Source organism: Aulostomus chinensis, chromosome 5 (assembly GCF_037954235.1).
Source record: "Aulostomus chinensis isolate RoL2024-O1b breed Wild chromosome 5, RoL_Achi_v1.0, whole genome shotgun sequence".
Classification (NCBI taxonomy): Eukaryota; Metazoa; Chordata; class Actinopteri; order Syngnathiformes; family Aulostomidae; genus Aulostomus; species Aulostomus chinensis.
In genome coordinates, this window is record NC_141324.1 from 11,170,626 (window position 1) to 11,191,201 (window position 20,576).

At 45.4% G+C, this 20,576-nt stretch overlaps 1 protein-coding gene across 10 annotated transcripts in view; it reads right to left on the reverse strand.

The window, feature by feature from the left end:
* Positions 1-15,344, reverse strand: part of LOC147261177 (uncharacterized) — a 164,700-nt gene extending 149,356 nt beyond the window's left edge. For all 10 annotated transcript variants that reach the window (XM_086203108.1, XM_086203106.1, XM_086203110.1 and 7 more), the window contains exon 1: positions 15,184-15,344. The gene's annotated coding sequence lies outside the window, so the exon portion shown is untranslated. The remainder of the gene's footprint in view (positions 1-15,183) is intronic.
* Between the last annotated feature and the right edge of the window lie 5,232 nt (positions 15,345-20,576).

Below are 20,576 nucleotides of genomic sequence, written 5' to 3' on the forward strand. Positions count from 1 at the left end.
ATCATCACCACTACCATCATCATCATCATCATCATCATCATCATCATCATCATCATCATCATCATCGTCATCACCATCATCATCATCATCATCATCATCATCATCATCACCACCATTATCATTATCACCATCATCATCATCATCATCACCACCATCACAATCATCATCATCATCACCATCATCACCACTACCATCATCATCATCATCATCACCATCACTACCATCACCATCATCACCTTCATCATCATCATCATCATCATCATCATCATCATCACCATCACCACCATCATCATCATCATCATCATCATCATCATCATCATCATCATCATCACCATCACCACCATCATCATCATCACCACCATCATCCTCATCCTCATCCTCAACATCACCATCAATATCACCATCACCATCATCATCATCATCATCATCATCATCATCATCATCACCACCATCACCATCATCATCATCATCATCATCATCATCATCACCATCATCATCACCACCATCACCATCATCATCACCGTCATCATAATTATCAGCATCATGATCACAATCATCACCACTACCATCATCATCATCATCATCATCACCACTACCATCATCATCATCATCATCATCATCATCATAATCGTCATCACCATCATCATCATCATCATCATCATCACCACCATTATCATCATCATCATCATCATCATCATCATCATCATCATCACCATCATCACCATCACCACCATCATCACCACCATCACAATCATCATCATCATCACCATCATCATCACTACCATCATCATCATCATCATCATCATCATCACCATCATCATCACCACCATCACCATCACCACCATCACCATCACCATCATCATCATCATCACCATCATCATAATTATCATCATCATCATGATCACCATCACCATTACCATCATCACCATCATCATCATCATCATCATCATCATCATCACCATCACCATCATGATCATCATCACCATCATGATCATCATCACATCATCATCATCACCATCATCATCATCATCATGATCACCATCACCATTACCATCATCATCATCATCATCATCACCATCACCACCATCACCACCATCATCATCATCATCATCATCACCACCATCATAATTGTCATGATCATCATCATCATCACCACTACCATCATCACCATCACCACCATCATCACCATCATCACCATCATCATCATCATCATCATGATCACCATCACCAATACCATCATCACCATCATCATCATCATCACCATCACCATCACCATCATCATCATAATCACCATCACCATTACCATCATCATCATCATCATCACCATCATCATCATCGTGGTCATCACCATAACCCTCATCATCATCATCACCATCATCATCACCACCATCACCATCACCATCATCATCACCATCATCATAATTATCATCATCATCATGATCACCATCACCATTACCATCATCACCAACATCATCACCACCATCATCATCATCATCATCATCATCATCATCATCACCACCATCACCATCATCACCATCACCTCATCATCATCATCATCATCATCATCATCATCATCATCATCATCATCACCACCATCATCATCACCATCATCATAATTATCATCATCATCATCATCATCATCACCATCACCATTACCATCATCATCATCATCATCATCATCATCATCACCACCATCATCACCATCATCATAATTATCATCATCATCATCATCACCATCACCATTACCATCATCATCATCATCATCATCATCATCATCATCACCATCATCATCACCACCATCACCATCATCATCATCATCATCATCATCATCATCATCATCATCATCATCACCATCATCACCACCATCACCATCACCATCACCATCATCATCACCACTACCATCATCACCACCACCACCATCATCACCATCATCACCATCATCATCATGATCACCATCACCAATACCATCATCACCATCACCATCACCATCATCATCATCATCATCATCATCATCATCACCATCACCATCATGATCACCATCACCATTACCATCATCATCACCATCATCATCATAGTGGTCATCACCATAACCCTCATCATCATCATCACCATCATCATCACCACCATCACCATCACCACCATCACCATCACCATTACCATCATCACCATCATCATCATCATCATCACCACCACCATCATCATCATCATCATCACCATCATCATAATTATCATCATCATCATCATCATCATCATCATCACCACCATCATCATCACCACCATCACCATCATCATCACCGTCATCATAATTATCATCATCATGATCACCATCATCACCACTACCATCATCACCATCACCACCATCATCACCATCATCACCATCATCATCATCATCATCACCATCACCATCACCATCATGATCACCATCACCATCACCATTACCATCATCATCATCATCATCATCACCATCACCATCATCATCATCGTGGTCATCACCATAACCCTCATCATCATCATCAACATCATCATCACCACCATCACCATCACCATCACCATCATCATCACCATCATCATAATTGTCATCATCATCATCATCACCATCACCATTACCATCATCACCATCATCATCATCATCACCATCACCATCACCATCATCATCATCACCATCATCATCATCACATCATCATCATCACCATCATCACCATCATGATCATCACATCATCATCATCACCATCATTATCATGATCACCATCACCATTACCATCATCATCATCATCATCATCATCATCATCATCACCATCACCACCATCACCATCACCACCATCACCACCATCATCATCATCATCATCACCATCATCACCACCATCACCATCATCATCATCATCATCATTATCACATATCCAGTTTATCTTTTCTTGAAAGTTGCTTCTTTTATTTTCTCAGCTTTTGTCTGCAGATGAGTTACTGATGAAGCCATCACAAACTCACACACGAGGAAGTTCATAGCTGACAAGAGTCTTTGATCTTTTCAGCATCAGAGGACTAAATATGGCAGGATGCTGAGAGATGACAGAGTACCAGAGCTTCACAGATGATCAGCATCTTCATGGTGCCACATGCTAAATGTAGCATGTCGTTCAGTGGAAGAAGAGAAGCTGGAGTTGGAAGGAGAAACTGTAAATGCAGTTCTTATAAATCAGTCCCAGGTTGCATGTAAAATTCATTTAGTTCCTCTGTTGACGTAAATATTCTGAGTATACTGGGACAGAGGAGTTCTGCTGAGATCTCCTCCCAGCATGCAGAGCCACAGGTAAGCTGGGCTCGTCGATGAGTCACAGAGGATGATTACATAAGAGTGATGAATGGATGACAGAATGGATGAATGGAGCAGCAACTCCTTCCAGCATTCATCCACTTCTATTCATCTTCTAGTGCCACAAGGAATCAACTGGAATATTGTTGCATTCTGGAGTTGCTTCACAGTAATACAGGAGGGAGAACACCCCTCCAGTATTTACAAGTACTCAAGGTGTAGCATCCATTCAAGAGAAGTAAGCCAGGACTGATGGTTTGTGCTATTTTATTTCCTTTCATGAAAATATTGCTTCAGCAAAACAGACACAAGAGGTAGACAGAAATAAAACACAAAACAAAATTAGCCTAGCTTTCCAGTTTGACATACATATTATGATTTAACTGGCTTTAAATGCTGCAGGGTGGAGCAGTGGTCCTCACTGTGGCCCCCCAGCAAGAAGGTTGTGGGTGGAGCCCCGGCTGGAGCACGGGGTCTTTCTGGGTGAGTCTCCATGTTCTCCCTGTTGCTGCTGGGTTCTCTCTGGTACTCCAGCTTCCTCCACAGTCCAAAGACATCAAGAGGGGACGAGGTTAATCCAGATTCTAAATTGACTGTAGGTAGGCTGGGAGAGCCAATGGTTGTCTGTCTCTATGTGTTGGCCCTGCCATGGACTGGTGACCTGTCCAGGGGGAAGGCTGCCTCTCAGCTGTAATCTCTGGGATAGGCTTCACCCCCCCACCCCCCACAACCCTTTACAGAAATAAGCGGAAGGCAATGGATGGATGGCCTTAAAATGTTTCAAAATTATCACACCAAAATAAACCAGTTCACATTATTTGTTCCTACTTTCTAAATTTGCTAAAACTTTGCTTTGCTCTCCCTGTCAATCTTTATCAACATTCCTCTCCCTTTCACCATTTTCTGTCTCGTTTTCTGTCAGTTTGTAGTCAATTTCCGTTTTAACATGTACATATGCCCCTTCAAAATGAATTTCCGGTTTAACAGGAAGTAACCAAAAAAACAAATGATAGTGCATAAAAACCATATATCTACTTAAGATCTTTACCCAAGGGATGAAGTATCCCTTTCAGAGATTCTACGGTAGCATGCAGGATTCCTGTCTGATTCATAATTGGGTCTTAGAGTTGATGCTGTGTATGCCCTCAAGACCCTTCTACCTTCCAAGGGAGATCGAAATGTCATAATATGTGCAGTATATGTTCTCCCCAGTAGAAATGTGGTTAAAGCTGCTACCTGTGTTCACAACTACACCGCACACACAGAGCCCCTGTTGTGATCTATGTTCAAGAGCAGACTTAAGACCTTCCTTGTTGATTAGGCTTATAGTCAGGACTGCTTAGGCTGGCCCTTAGATCTGCTGCTATAGGCTCAGACTGCTGGGATCTCCCATGATGCACTTGGCTTCTCTTTCCTCCTCCTGTCCTCAGACGTGTTACTAACTCCTCTTCTTCTCCCCTCATCCCAGATCCTGGTGCTGCTGGAGGAGGCTGCAGACCTGAAGAGGCTCCAGCTGCCACCTGTAGCTCCACCTGCTCACGTCCCCATCTGTCCATCAGTCTCTCCTCCATTCTCTCTCTTTATCTCTGTCCCTCCCTTTCCTTCTGTCTTTCTGTCTTCCTCCATTCTCTGTCTTTGTCTCTGTCCTGCTCTCCTGCTCTCTCTCCATCCCCACTGATCCTGGATCTGCTCCACCTTCCTGCTGCTAAAGGAAGGTTCTGGTGGCTGCTGTTGCAGGATGTGCTTGCTGATGGAGAATTGTTGTGTGGAGGTTCATTGAAGGAAGGAGGTGCTGGACCTGCTCTACTTGAAAAGAGTCAGGACAGAACTTTGGTTGGGGTATAGGGCTATATAGATAAAATTGACTTGACTTGACTTGACATCATGTATGACACACAACTCAACAAAGTTTGAGATCAATGTTATGGAAACAAAAAAGGGATACACTGCAAAACAACCGCTCCAACCACAATCCTGTCCAGCTAATTCCAATCTTACAAAACTGTTTTTAAAAGGAGCATGCTACAGCCCAAGACATTGAGAGTATGGGAAAAAGACAGCATCAAAACACTCAGAGGAGCTGTTCTCTGTATGGAACCCATCTCAACTGACTCAACTTGTAGGGTTGCAATTGACCAACATAAGATACAGTCAATATTCAAACGTGTGCACTAAAAAATCCACAGGCCCTGATGGCATTTCTTCACTGCTCTTAAATGCATACGCAAAAGAGCTCACTCTGGCTTGGTGCCCCATCTTCCAGCGGTCTGTGGACACACACTGTCCTTTAGGGCTGTAGCGATACACTAATCTTGCAATACAATACGCTACATGATATTCGTCTCACGATACGATATATACTGTGTATCACGACATTCGTCTCACGATACGATATATACTGTGTATCACGATATTCGTCTCACGATGCGATATATACTGTATATCACGATAGTCGTCTCACGATACGATTCGCTACACTTACATGCTTTTCTGGAAGGTTGTCAAGGACAAAGTGATTTTGGTGACATCTTGTGAGTTCCGTTGACTTGGATTGAATGAACTGAACTGAAAGCATCAAGTACACAACATGAGGCTCTGACTGGCAGCTCACAAATGCTGGACAAAATGAATCAAAGATGTGGTGAGAAAATTAGTGTCATTTTTTAAAACTGAGTGCAAATTGTAGCTTTCAAGCTTTAGAAAAGTGAACATTGAGAGTTAAAGTGCAGCCAGTGGCCTTCTTAGGCAGCGTTTTAGCTTGATACTGAACATAGGAGGGAGCTGCTAGCCAGTCCAGCCACCAGCTTCACCAGAAATAAACCATGGCAGCCAGTAATTCAATTGACAGGTGACAGTAGCATAGCGGGGCTCCATCGCGTTCACCAGGCGCCTAAAGCCGGTGTTTGCCACCACCCAATAAGCTTTCAAATCCTGACTGATGAAGCAGCAATGGACTCCATCATTTTCTACGACCTCGGTGAAGACGATGGGAACTTGTGGCAACAACCGCCGTCACTGTCCAGCGTGGTTTGTTTGGGGTCACACCTTAGCTTTGTGGGCTCAGTCTCAGTTAGCATTTCCTTGTCCGGGTGGTGACGTTTTAGGAGGGCTCGCAGGTTGGTGGTTCTTCCAGGGTACTTAACGTTTGTGTGACTCAGCTCACAAACCGCCACACTTTTGTCTAAATTGAACTGTCCTTTTTGTCTTTGAACCAAAACGCTCCCACACATCTGCGTTTAAGCCTGCAGGCGCTGGATTTATACTCGCCGCCATTCTCCTGAATGTCTCAGCTCTCACCAGATGAGAGAGGCGACGTCGTCTGGGTAACTAGAAATGCTCTACAGCGACACCAGTGGCTGGCAGATAGAACTGCTCTTCCTGCAAAGAGCAGGACACGGGGGATTGGAATGGGGCTCAATGAATCGATACTCACGGCTAAAAATAATGATTTCAGACCCATGGCCCTGACTATGATTGTTATGAAGAGCTTTGAAAAATTACGTGGTGTCTATGTTCAAATCAGAAGTAATTCTGGCACTTGACCCATGCCAGTTTGCTCATAGGCAGGATGCCATCAACAGCATCACGCTCATCACTGTCAAGCACCTGGAATGTCCAAAAGCCTATGCACAGATTTTATTTATGGACCTTAGCTCAGCTTTTAACCCCTCTCCAACCCCATCAGCTCATTTCATTTCATTTTCAATCTCATTTTTAATTAAGTAGTATTTTTCCTTCTTAACCAATCAAAGTCAGCAGGTAAGAGTCAATGACACCCTCTATGACTGCAAATCAATCAACACAGGTGGCCTGCAGGGCTATGTGAGCTTGGTGGTCCTTTTCCCTCTGTACACAAATGAATGCTCAAACAACCACCAAGGGAACTTTGCTTTTGAATTTTCAGATGATACCGCCATCCCTCTAGCCCTTCAGCCTATTTTTCTGAAATTAAAAACTTTGTGCTGTGGTGTACAACCCGTGTAGGGTGAACCCCACCTCTCGCCTGAAGGCAGCTGGGATGGATGGATGGATGGATGCTGTGGTATGATTCCAACAATCTTATTCTAAATGTTAAAAAACCAAGGAAATGGTCTTGGACCCAAGATCAGTGGAGGATCATAGCACTGTGATCCTATGCAATTCACTGATCGAGCAGGTCACCTCATACAAATACCTGGGAGTTCATCGAGACCAGTGTTTCTCCCAGTGGTGTGTCATGAAAATTTTTGCTCGCAAAAGTGATGTTGTCCTTTATTAAATAAATGATGCCATATTTCTAGAGATGAGGGATGGATGCCGTCTCTCCTAATCAGACCAGGTTTCTCCCAGAAAGTCTGCCAGTTATTAATGAAGCCCACATCATTTGCTGGACACCACCTCGACAGCCAGCGGTTAAATGATGACATGCGGCTAAACATGTCCTGACTGATCAATCCCCGCTCTGGCCCCAGGAATGCATTTGACGATGGCCCCAGGCGTTGCTAGCTTTACGTTCCTGACTATAGAGCTGCCAATGACCAGAGTCTGTTTCTCAGCGGGTGTGTAACTGAGTGGGGAAACCTATTGAAATCGAGAAGTGGTCGGTGGTTTACTGTGGGTTTCTGCTTTGGGCTACGCTTCCTTTGGGCAGTAACCCAGTCGCCCTGGTTTCCCGGCTGCCCGGGAGCTCCTGGGGGATTAGCAGCTATGCAAGACTTGTTTGCAGGTTGGCTTACACCGGCTACAAAGGCCTGGCTAATCACTGTCAGCGTCCCACAGCCCTACCAGCAATGTCCCTGCTTTCATTCACAAGCTGTCCCCACCAATGTTCTCGCTTGACGTGGATGCGAGCTCCACATCACTGCTATAACTTTCTATGTCAAGAAGCCCAACAGTGCAATTTGGAATATGTATGATGCAAGGTTATAATTCACAAGTTCGCCCCACTGGGCTGTTGTTCTAGGGCTATTAAGCTTGGTGGCATGCAAGTTTTTTGGGGTAAGTGGTACTTGGTCTGAAAAAGTTTGAAACACTGATCTAGATAATACTTTCAGCTGGGACAGCCACATTGACAGTGTCTGCTCTCACCTGCAGCGGAAACTGGATTTGTTGCACAGACTCAGAGTGTGTAGTGTGGACAAATCAATCATGTTTTTATTCTACCAGGCGGCACTGGAGAGCTTGGTAAGATATGGGATGTCAGCTAACCCAACCTCGCTGGAAAACAAAAAAACAAACTCACTCATCTGGTGCACACTGCCATGAAGGTGATAGGATTAAACAACTATCAGAGTCCTCAGTCTGTTTATGAGCAGATTGTCCTTACGCAAGCTCAGAGAATAGTGCCGATCCGTCCCATACACTCCTCACAGAGTATGAGCTGCTGCCATCTGCTGGACAATACAGAGTCCCCAACTGCAAACTGAACCGCTTAAAAAAACTCATTTGTCCCTGTCTTCATCAAACTCCTAAACAAGACTGTTTGAAGTCATTCATAGTGCAACACTGCAATCGTTTTTGTTTGTTTATTTGACTGCCTTTTAGCTTGTGTTTCTACAGTGTGTATAAGTAGTGGAGTGCAATATGTATGTCCATGGGTTATGTGCAATACAGCTGTGTAGTTCTGTTCTGATGGTGGCTGCGATGTGTTGCTTGTTGTTTTATTGTGTTGGTTCTTTCATGTTTGCTGTTGTTGGCATTTATAGCACAGCTTCTGAGTCCAAGACTCAGAAAACAACAAAGTGTTTTGTACTGTATTAGAGTTAGTAAGTCTGCACCAGTCAAGACCTGGTTTAGCCTCATCCAACCCACTTAGACCAGTCCAGCTCTCCTAGTCTGGGTCACACCGTAATCACAGAGAGGACCACATGGCAACAGCATGTGGTGGTGATTATATCCGCCATGTCGGACCAATCTATTTTACATGTGACAGTAGCGAGGTGGAAACCACCTGTGACGAGAGACCTGAAGACGTCCCCTTGCTGAGTTCAGAAGACATCATTTCACCTCACAGTATCACACACTCTCTCTCTCTCTCTCTCTCTCTCTCTCAAACGTCTCCTTTGTTAGAAACACAAAGGCACATCAGTTTTACTCGACCATGATTGTTTTATACTCCATATTAATTTTGAACTTCGAACACAAAGAACAATTTTGTGGTCTGATAATAATCTGGTGGCTGTGACTCGATTCACCAGCTTTTCTTCACTGGGGGCTCGACAAGGTGCTGCTAATGAGTTTACTCAACAGCGCACAGGGGTGTGGGGGGGGCTCGCAACGGACCCAGCACATATCAGCCAAGGTGCCATCATGATTTTCCTAGAAATTTCATGTGTGTAGATAAAGTCATATAATTGTAATTTGCAACCTCTGCTGTCCGTCCATAGTCATAGTTATGTACATGAGATGATTCCTGGTGAAATCTTGTAACTTATTTCGGTAAACAAAAACAGCCTGGAGTTTAATGTTGAGTGTGTTAGCCAAATTTCAGTCCGCCACTTATCTCCTTCAGAGTTCATATCTTCGGCCAAGTTCTCCAGAATACCAGATGGTTGCTTCAATCTCCATGTTCTCATTGGGTCTCCAGGGAACCCAGTATCTACACCATCTTGTCCAGTCTGACAGGATCAGGTGCCAGCTAGCATCGTCGAGCAGGCGGGTCTGTCCAAGTCTGTCTGAGTTGCAGGAGTGAACTACATCAATATTTCACCAAACGGTAACGACTAAGGCAACAACAAACAATTAATAACTGCAGAATACTGGTTTTCTACTGATTGATTGATTGGTTTATCGATTGAGCATCCAGTCGATTGATTAATTGATGTGACAGAACCGTCAAACTAACCACTAACTCATAGTTTCCATTGTCTGAGACCTGACTATTACATGTGTGTGTGTGTGTGCGTGTGTGTGTGTGTGGGGGGGGGGGGGGGGCGGTCATATGGCACTGTTCAGGCAAGCGTGTAGTAGAGTGGAACCAGCATCTCTCCATGGGTCAGAGAGGCAGACACTTTAACTACGTTTAAGTCCAGGCTTAAGACTTTCCTTTATGACAGAGCCTTCAGTTAGGACTGGTTCAGGTACTCTGAACCATTGATAGCTATGCTGCTACAGGCTGAGACTGCTGGGGGACACATCAGGATACATGGAGCCCTCCCCTCCCCTCCTCTCCTCTCCTCTCCTCTCCTCTCCTCTCCTCTCCTCTCCCCTCCTCTCCTCCTTGGTGTCTCTCAGTCTCTGTGTTTCCACAGATCCACCAGAGCTCCATCTCTCTGCTCCAACTTCCGCCTGCATCGCCCCCCCCCCCACCCCCCCTTTTATCCCCTACAATTACACCGGCCTGCGCTCCCCTCCCATGAACCAGTCTACCATCCAGTCCCCCATCAAGCTGGCTTGCTCTCCCTGCCTCCCCTTCCATGAACCAGTCTACCATCCAGTCCCCCATCAAGCTGGCTTGCTCTCCCTGCCTCCCCTTCCATGAACCAGTCTACCATCCAGTCCCCCATCAAGCTGGCTTGCTCTCCCTGCCTCCCCTTCCATGAACCAGTCTACCATCCAGTCCCCCATCAAGCTGGCTTGCTCTCCCTGCCTCCCCTCCCATGAACCAGTCCACCATCCAGTCCCCCATCAAGCTGGCTTGCTCTCCCTGCCTCCCCTCCCATGAACCAGTCCACCATCCAGTCCCCCATCAAGCTGGCTTGCTCTCCCTGCCTCCCCTTCCAGAAGCTTCCTTCTTCAACTGTTATTCAAATTTCCATGTTTCCTTCATTCTGTGTTATAAACTGTTTTCTTCTCTGTAACAACATCTCCTGCACGTCCGTCCCTCCTGGGTGAGGGATCCTCCTCCCCTCCTCACCCTGAGGTTTCTCAGATTTTTCCCTGTTAAAGGTTTTCTATGGAGTTTCTCCTCAGTCGATGTGAGGCTCTCAGGGCAGAGGATGTTGTTATGATGCCATGAAGCCTGGAGACAAACTGGTGGGGAAAACAGGCTAAAAGAAAACTGCCTTGCAGAACCTAATGGAAGTATTATTTAGTACTGGTGCAACGTGTATCAGATACAGGTATTTACCTGCTGACATCACAAGTGCAATTGGTGCTGATGTCCTTCTGACTCTGATCACTTCCTGCCAGCAGAGACTCAGAGACTCTAGTTTACAGTCTTCATGTCGTGGGTCACCATGTCTCGGAGGGTTGTCATGACAACCACAGAAATGACTGATGATTTTTAGGTGATGGTGCTCTTTTCTTTGGTCGCAGCCATGTGTTTAGTCCTAATTATGTTAGCATACTAATACTTTCTCTCCCTCTCTGTCTCTCTCTCTCTCTCTCACACACACACACCCACACTGTGGCACATTCAGAATGATACACCACAGTTCTGGAAGCTATAATGAATTACTGTATTATTGTAGTACTGTAAAACTTAATAAATACCATCTGAGCCCCATTCTCATGTCCCGTAGGTGTTCCTCTTATCTGTCTGCTTTTATGAAGTATAAGTACCACAGACATGATCAAAGTCACCAGCTCCTTGGTGTTGGGCAGTACAGGTACTTCAAGCTCGTTTTGATCCAAAGGAGCAACTGTACAATCCTACATTTGATGGGCCGGTGCTGTACCTGACACGACCACAGCAACCAGGCGGTTTCATGCCTGCATCTGCTGTTCTTTTTTGGGCTCCCTGGCAAATGTCCTGAGTGTTGCTGTACCTGGATGACCGGCCGCCTGACTTCCTGCCTGCTTTGGCTGGTAATCTGGGAGAGATTGAGTGTAATCCCACCAATCCCTAAAGCAGAAATTATATCATCATCATCATCATCATCATCATCATCATCATCATCATCTTCATCACAACAGCCGTGCATTAGACCATCTCTGGTAACCCATGTTCCTGTTCCTGCTGTTTCTAACCAAGGGTCCCAACCTGGACCCAGTAAGAGCTGGGCTCTCCTGACTCGTTCCAGCTGCAACACTATGCTAACACAAAGCTTTCATGTATCATCAGACCTGATGTAAGATTGAAACTATCAAGTTTTACTTTCGTGATGAATCACATGACATTACTATCAGTGTGGAACCTCACTTCAGTTCCTGGTTTGTTTCACTTCGCCGCCATCATCGGCTTTATTTCTTCTACCCAGCTAAAAGAATTTGTGCATCACAAATAGTATTGGGAAGGAGAAATGGTTCTAGATTCTGGTTCCTGAACTACAAGTATCTGCTGATACCCAGGAGCAATTGGGATACCAGTGCATTAGAATATATTTCTATCCAGTAATATCATCATGAAGCACTGTAAAGTACTAGCCCTGTACTGATGTGGTAATATCTGTCTACCTTTGAAGAACAAATGCACACAATTAAAGCCACTGAGCTTCTTTAGGTTCAATCTGACAAGCAGTCACTCCTGAGGAACAGCACAAATTGAGGAATCGATAACTGATCCTCACTGACCATGAGCAAATGTGAGTGGAGCCACAATCCAGACGGATCGAAGATTCTTCTCCTGTTACTGTCATTTCTACAACTGCAGTGCAGCCGCGACTTCAGATACAGACATAAAAATAGAGGGAATGAAAGCTCCTCAAGGCTCTTGGTGGGATTCCTGGTTTGAAGGCAGCTTCCCGAGTTTGATGCTGCAGGTAGTTTTTCGCCTGTAATTCGCCGCGTTTGTGGGTGTGACAAAACCACAAGGGTTGAACCTCCACAGGTTGGTGCCGCCCCTCCAAACTAAAATCATGACCATTGCACATGTTGTTGCTTAACTGCAGGACCAAAAGTCTGACTTGCTGGTTCTTAACAGCACTGGGTTGCTGCTGGCAATGTCTGGTTGTAAGGTGATGAAGAGAAACTACTGATCTCTTGACGTGTCAGTTAGCATTGTAGCTAATGCTAGCTGCATCTTCTTCACTGTTCTAAATCAGTGTTAATACCAAAGCAAAAAAATATTTGTGTCGCATGATTGTGGGAATTTGCCCCTTGATCCAATTCCTTCTTTGCTCCTCTGGCCAGGATGCAACTGGAGGAAGGGGAGGGACTTGTCTCCTACATACCAAACCATGCTCGTTCCTGGCGTCTCAGCCCGTATTCAGTATTCAGTCCACTGCGGTTGTCACTGTCATGGCCACAGACACTGGAGGGCTCACTGTCATGGCTGCGCCGCGTTCCAGCTGTGGTCACCATCCTGAATCGCGAACAGCTCGATGGGACAGCTGAGGTTTGTCTTTGTTGTTGTTACCAGGCAATCAACACTGATTGGCTGTAACGAAGTAAACTGGTGACAGAAGTCAAAGATCTCAAGTTTGCAGGAAGACGCCCAGCAACGTTTAAGAGCGATGAAGAAGAGATTTCCAGGAAACACACACAAGTCACTTATATGGTTATGCAGCACTGAAGACATGGTACTGGTACCAGCATGAGGACAACTCTACTTGCCATCACCAGGACTGCGGCAGTGCAATAAGCCTGCAGCAGCTCACATGGTGCCGTGAGCAACCGCCACAGGCTCTGGTTCTTCTGGCCAGGCTTGTTTTGTGACTCAAACCTTTGTTCAGTATAAACAGAACCCATCAATCACAATAAATCAGAAACCTCAACACTTACAACTGCAGAACTAATATGAATCCTATCAGCAGCCCAACTATCACGTGACCGGTGGTCTGCCACACTGAAGACCAGCACTTGCAGGTGTGCAGGTTGCTGGAGGGGTCGTGATGGGTCAGTACCACGGACCATGGAGTCTGAGCTGGTCTGTTGACCAGTCCAGACAGGCAGTGACCTGGGCCTCAGCCCCAACACTGCTACACACACATTTGTTCTGACTCACTGTGGGACTGTTGTACCTCTAATTTGGTTTTACAGACAGGACAGACATTGGCCTGTACTTCCTGCCTGTGAGACTGAACTGAGGGTTAAAACAGTCCTAAACTGACTAAAACCAAATTTGTGCAAAACAACATTTCATGACGCCTGTTGACTTGAGGCTGCACACTGACAGCGGCTGTGTACCGATGCAGTAGTCCTGTGTACCGATGCAGTAGCCCTACAGCAGCTGTGTACTGCTGCAGTAGTCCTGTGTACCGATGCAGTAGCCCTACAGCAGCTGTGTACTGATGCAGTAGCCCTACAGGAGCTGTGTACTGATACAGTACTATTACAATGATGAAAGGCAGCATGTTTAATTTCAAGCTAGAGGACAGAAGCGTTGAGGATGACACCAGCAGAGACAGAACAATGTGTACTAATCCACATAGAGGATGTGTGTGTGTGTGTGTGTGGGGGGGGGGGGGGGGGTCCTTCTTTAGACACACGTACTGACTCAGAGGAGGATGTGAGGCAGGTTTATATAATCAGGCCTACAGCTGCATACTGCAAATACTGCAAGTACTGTAGTAGGACCTGCTGGTGAGGTGCAGGCGGATGGAACATCAGGTACTTGGTACTGCGTGAGGAGAGAGAGAGAGAGAGAGAGAGAGAGAGAGAGAGAGAGACAGACAGAGAGACAGAGAGAGAGAGCGTGTGTGTTTGTGTGTGTGTGTCCGCGCGTGCTGGAGGAGTTCTCAGCGGGAGGCTGTACCATCCCGACTGCGGCACCACCATAACAAAGAGGCACGAATTCAGAGCCCCCCCACACACACGCGCGCGCGCGCGCGCACACACACACACACACACGCCCACCTTCCTCAGCCATTGTGGATGAATACCGCGCACCAGGATCTCATCCTGCATGTCTGCCATGTCCGTTGCCACCCGAGGCCTGTGAGTCGGTGCCGCGGCCCGGACCGAGAACCGGAACCCATCTACCACCGGGAGAGGCGCGCGCGACGACGGCAGACTAGCGGCGTCGGGCGATGACACATCATTTGCTGTCAAGTGTAGAAATGATGCCGACTTACCGTGCAGGTGTGTCCCGTTGCTCTGCTGGAACTGTGCGCGTGTGGCCGCCTGTGTTCGTGTGTGTGTGTGTGTGTTTGTGTGTGTGTGGCGAAAATCGAACCACTTTCCACTGCTCACACAAGACTGGTGCCAGGACTCCGGAGTAGCCCCGCCCCCTTGCCAGGCAGCTCAACCAATCAGAGCCTGGCAACAGAAAAGCTCCTTTCATCGGAGTCTGTCTCCAGCAGTGGTCCTGTTACCTTCATGGACTGCCGGATATATCAAACTTTTATTTGTTGTCACAAAACATGTTGACTTGAAGAAGGTGTCCACCGTCTGAAAGTGTCGGGATGACAAGCAAATAAAGGTTTAAATACATTTTTTTTCCATTCCAAGTACAAAACAACTGACAACCAACATTTACAAAACAGTAAGACAAGAAACATCAAGTGAAGTAATCAGATTACAACCACGCAGATGAAAAGGTGCCTCACGGCTCCTGGCTCGGGCAACCCAGATATTTTGATTTGATTGATCTTCATTCATCTCAAACTATCAAAACACATAAAAACACATAAAAATAAACAAAAAGTCTCCATAAAAAGGATATCACAAAGTCCATACAGTCCAATGTACTATAATACAATGGAAAAGTGAGGGAGGGGGCAAAAGGAAGCCAAAGCTGATCTTGTCCTGCCCCCTCTTTACAATTTCAATCATCATTTTTAAACACCTTGTGAGTGTGTGTGTGTGTGTGTGTGTGTGTGTGTGTGCCTACACATCTTTTGCAATATACATTTTCTCTATACTTTTTTTAATACGCATTTCCACATTTTATCTTAATATGATAGTTTCCCACACCAAAAAAAGGTATTAAATCCATCAACCACATCCTTCATTTTGCTAATTTTCCTGTCCTTGTCAATAAAATATTCCGGGTTTGTCTATTTCTAATAATACTGTTGAATATGTTCCATATTCCTTTAACATTATTTTAATTATCATCTTATAATTTTGTATAGTAATCCTCCTTACATCTCCTCATAATATTTATTAATTTATTTTTGTATTTCTTATTTTTATATATATTATGTTTTTATAAAAGCCTATGTAGAGCGTTCTTTTTTTACATGCATTTTAATCCCCCAGTCATCCAGGGATTTTCTGCATATTTACTCTTGCGACTTTATTGTTTCAGTGGGCAGTTTTGTCACATAAATCTTTGAATGTGTCTAAAAATAATCCATACCCTTTGTCAACATCCATTCCCTCACAGACGCCGTTCCAATTTAATAACTCATTTCTGAGGGCAGTTATCGTTTCCTCGTTCTTATTCTCTTGTATTTTATTTCATTGAACTGTCTCTTTGTCATATGAGTACACTCATAAATTGAAAAGACAGGCAGGTGATCGCTGATGGCATTCACTCAGAATCCACTTATGTTGCTTTCCATCTTGTTTGTGAAAATATGATCCATCAGGGTGGCACAGCGTGATGTTATTCTGCTTGGTTTTGTGATCGGCTCATGCTGTACGTCACTTCAGTAGAATCATGTGATCTTTGTTGTTCGGATCCTGCAAATCAATGTCGAGATCAGCACAAACATAACGGACCTTTGCTTTGTTGTGGTGAACAACCTCTCAATATTGGTCATGAACGCATCAGTGCTTGATCCTGCTGTAGACACAGCTGACAATCAGAGTTTTCATTTTCCCCACACAAGTTTCAATCGTGATGCATTCCATCAGGTCACCAGTGATTACCGACGTTTTCTGACCGACCTCATATGAGAGACCTTCATCTACAGACAGAGCCACTCCACCCTACTTTTGTTCTGTCTGCTAATGTGATGAAAACAAAACCCCTGTAAAGCAAAGGCTGACCTCCTATCTGAATAATCCATGTTTCCGAGACAGCTTTGATATTGAGGGGTTTTAAACTGTCCTAAATATTCCTTCACATTCTGCAAGTTTGCATGTGGACTTCTACTGTCTAATAATGGAGGTAGCATCCTCAGATTTAATATGGGTATTCAACTGTTGCTCTGTGTCGCAGTTGCAGTTTGCGTTGATGTTATCAAAAAGATTATAGTCAGGATCTATGAACGTGTTCAAACTCCAGCGTTTGTCATGCAATGAGCACAGCAAAAGGAACATCCCTGAGAACGCAGCCATGATGGATACAGCAGGCCTACAGACAACCCTGGTCTCTGTCAAACCTCTCGAGGTGCTCTATGCTCCTGATGCACAACCCCTTGGCGTTCTCTGGTGCACCCTTTGGTTTGATAAAAGCCTTGCAGCTGACTGTCCAAGTGCTCTGAATCTTGCCTCGCTTCCTGAGTCGCCTTGCTTTCCAAGCTGTATCTGCGTTTTCTTGGTGAGGTGCTCATTCACGTAAACATTGGTGCCTGCCAAGTTCCTTCCCTGCCTAAACTGCTCAACTTAATGTTTCCTGTTGGCAAAATGAAAGATTATGGCAGTGTGGCAGGCTTGTCCTTCTGACTCCTAGCTGTGTGTGACAGTCCTTGTCCTTGCCAATGTGAATGTTCTCACCTCAAAGGAATGTCATTACCTGCTCCTCTGTTGTCTCTTCACGTTCTGGACTGCTGTCCGACCCACCAGGGCCCTTCACTGCATGAAGGTAGCGCTGTGGCTTGATCACAAGTCCTGAGATTATAACATTGTTCATCCAGGAGTACTGCTCCAAGTCAGACACTTGGTTTTCCAGACAGTCGATTCTGCTTTCCTGGTCAATGCTCTGTCTTTTGAGTTGCTTGATTTCACCCAACAGTTCTGGTATGATGGGTTGCTGCTTCGTCAAAGTCACCATTTCAGTTGTCATCATGTTCACTGTGGTCTTCAAATGATCCATGTCCTTCTGAACCAGTTTGGTCATCATGTCCTTTGGTAATTGGTCCACACAGATCTGTTTACGCAGTAGTAAACTTGGTGTGCAGCAGTCTTCGCCGCCATGGACCTCCGACTGGGCGTGCTGGCTGGGAGTCGACTCAAGCTGGATGTACGCCTCCCCGCATGTGCTCTCCTCTCCCTGGCTGGTGTGTGGCATGAAAGCCCCACCTGTTGGAAATAGGGCTGGGAACCAGTGAAACGCTCTCACACAATGCTCCCTCCTCTGGGAAACCACTACCCCCACTACTAGACATCCAAGTTAAAATGAAGACTTAGAGTGAAGGTAGGGTGATTAAACCCTCCCGCATCCTCCAGAGGTAATGTCAACTAGGTCCTCCCAACGAGATGCTCCTCCGTCAACTGGTCCCCTCCTCTCTTCATCAGCCAGTTCACTGAATGAGCCGTGGATCAAACCTGGAACCTTTTTACTTTGAAGCAACACTGCTACCATGCTTATTACTGCACTGCTGCCATTTCTCAGTGGCTCCTCCACAAAGTTGGACACAAATTTAAATTAAAAAAACATAATAGGGTCTTCGCCTGAAGTACCTTCAGGCTCAGGCCCTAATTAATTAATTACATTGACGTAGCTTGGGCACCTGGCTGCTCGCACTTGGCCACTGAAGCTCACCCCAGGGTAGGGTGGAGGAGGGCGTGCTGGGGTGGCCCACGTTCGCAGCTTGGTCCGTTGATTAAAAATGAAAATAAAGAAATAAACAAAGGCAAAAAGAAAAAAAAAGAGAACAAAGAATATGTATGAACTGCGTTTGTGTAAGAGGTCTTTAATGTACACTGTCTGGCACGGCTCAGTCGGGGTGGGACACTGTGGTGTCGTCCCATTGTCACAGAGCCAGTCCATCCCTTCTTTTTCATTATTGTGAACTTATTTTGAAAAAAGAAAAGAATGTAGAAAGAAGAAAAATATCTTCTAGTCACTTGCCTCCTGCTCCTCCCCCACCAGGGCCCTTCACTGCATGAAGGTAGTGCTGTGGCTTGATCACAAGTCCTGAGATTATAACATTGTTCATCCAGGAGTACTGCTCCAAGTCAGACACTTGGTTTTCCAGACAGTCGATTCTGCTTTCCTGGTCAATGCTCTGTCTTTTGAGTTGCTTGATTTCACCCAACAGTTCTGGTATGATGGGTTGCTGCTTCGTCAAAGTCACCATTTCAGTTGTCATCATGTTCACTGTGGTCTTCAAATGATCCATGTCCTTCTGAACCAGTTTGGTCATCATGTCCTTTGGTAATTGGTCCACACAGATCTGTTTACGCAGTAGTAAACTTGGTGTGCAGCAGTCTTCGCCGCCATGGACCTCCGACTGGGCGTGCTGGCTGGGAGTCGACTCAAGCTGGATGTACGCCTCCCCGCATGTGCTCTCCTCTCCCTGGCTGGTGTGTGGCATGAAAGCCCCACCTGTTGGAAATAGGGCTGGGAACCAGTGAAACGCTCTCACACAATGCTCCCTCCTCTGGGAAACCACTACCCCCACTACTAGACATCCAAGTTAAAATGAAGACTTAGAGTGAAGGTAGGGTGATTAAACCCTCCCGCATCCTCCAGAGGTAATGTCAACTAGGTCCTCCCAACGAGATGCTCCTCCGTCAACTGGTCCCCTCCTCTCTTCGTCAGCCAGTTCACTGAATGAGCCGTGGATCAAACCTGGAACCTTTTTACTTTGAAGCAACACTGCTACCATGCTTATTACTGCACTGCTGCCATTTCTCAGTGGCTCCTCCACAAAGTTGGACACAAATTTAAATTAAAAAAACATAATAGGGTCTTCGCCTGAAGTACCTTCAGGCTCAGGCCCTAATTAATTAATTACATTGACGTAGCTTGGGCACCTGGCTGCTCGCACTTGGCCACTGAAGCTCACCCCAGGGTAGGGTGGAGGAGGGCGTGCTGGGGTGGCCCACGTTCGCAGCTTGGTCCGTTGATTAAAAATGAAAATAAAGAAATAAACAAAGGCAAAAAGAAAAAAAAAGAGAACAAAGAATATGTATGAACTGCGTTTGTGTAAGAGGTCTTTAATGTACACTGTCTGGCACGGCTCAGTCGGGGTGGGACACTGTGGTGTCGTCCCATTGTCACAGAGCCAGTCCATCCCTTCTTTTTCATTATTGTGAACTTATTTTGAAAAAAGAAAAGAATGTAGAAAGAAGAAAAATATCTTCTAGTCACTTGCCTCCTGCTCCTCCTCCACCTCCACCTGCCGGTGTCCACTGGGGAACCCTTCAGCTTCGGTCTGGCTGGTGAGGGGCTCACTGGTGGGAGGGGCACATTTCCTTTGGACTAGGATCATTGACGTGGCTCCAGGGCTTCAGCTCTCCCTGATAACGGTCTTATCTAAAATACAGGGGTTCAGGGGCAAACAACTTCACCTGTAGGGATTTGATATTTAGCAATGTCAGTGCATCCATAATCCTCCTCATGGGCAGAAAATGCATAATGCCGTCTGGACAAGAGTTGATTGAACAGTCGTTGCTCCTCACTCAGATG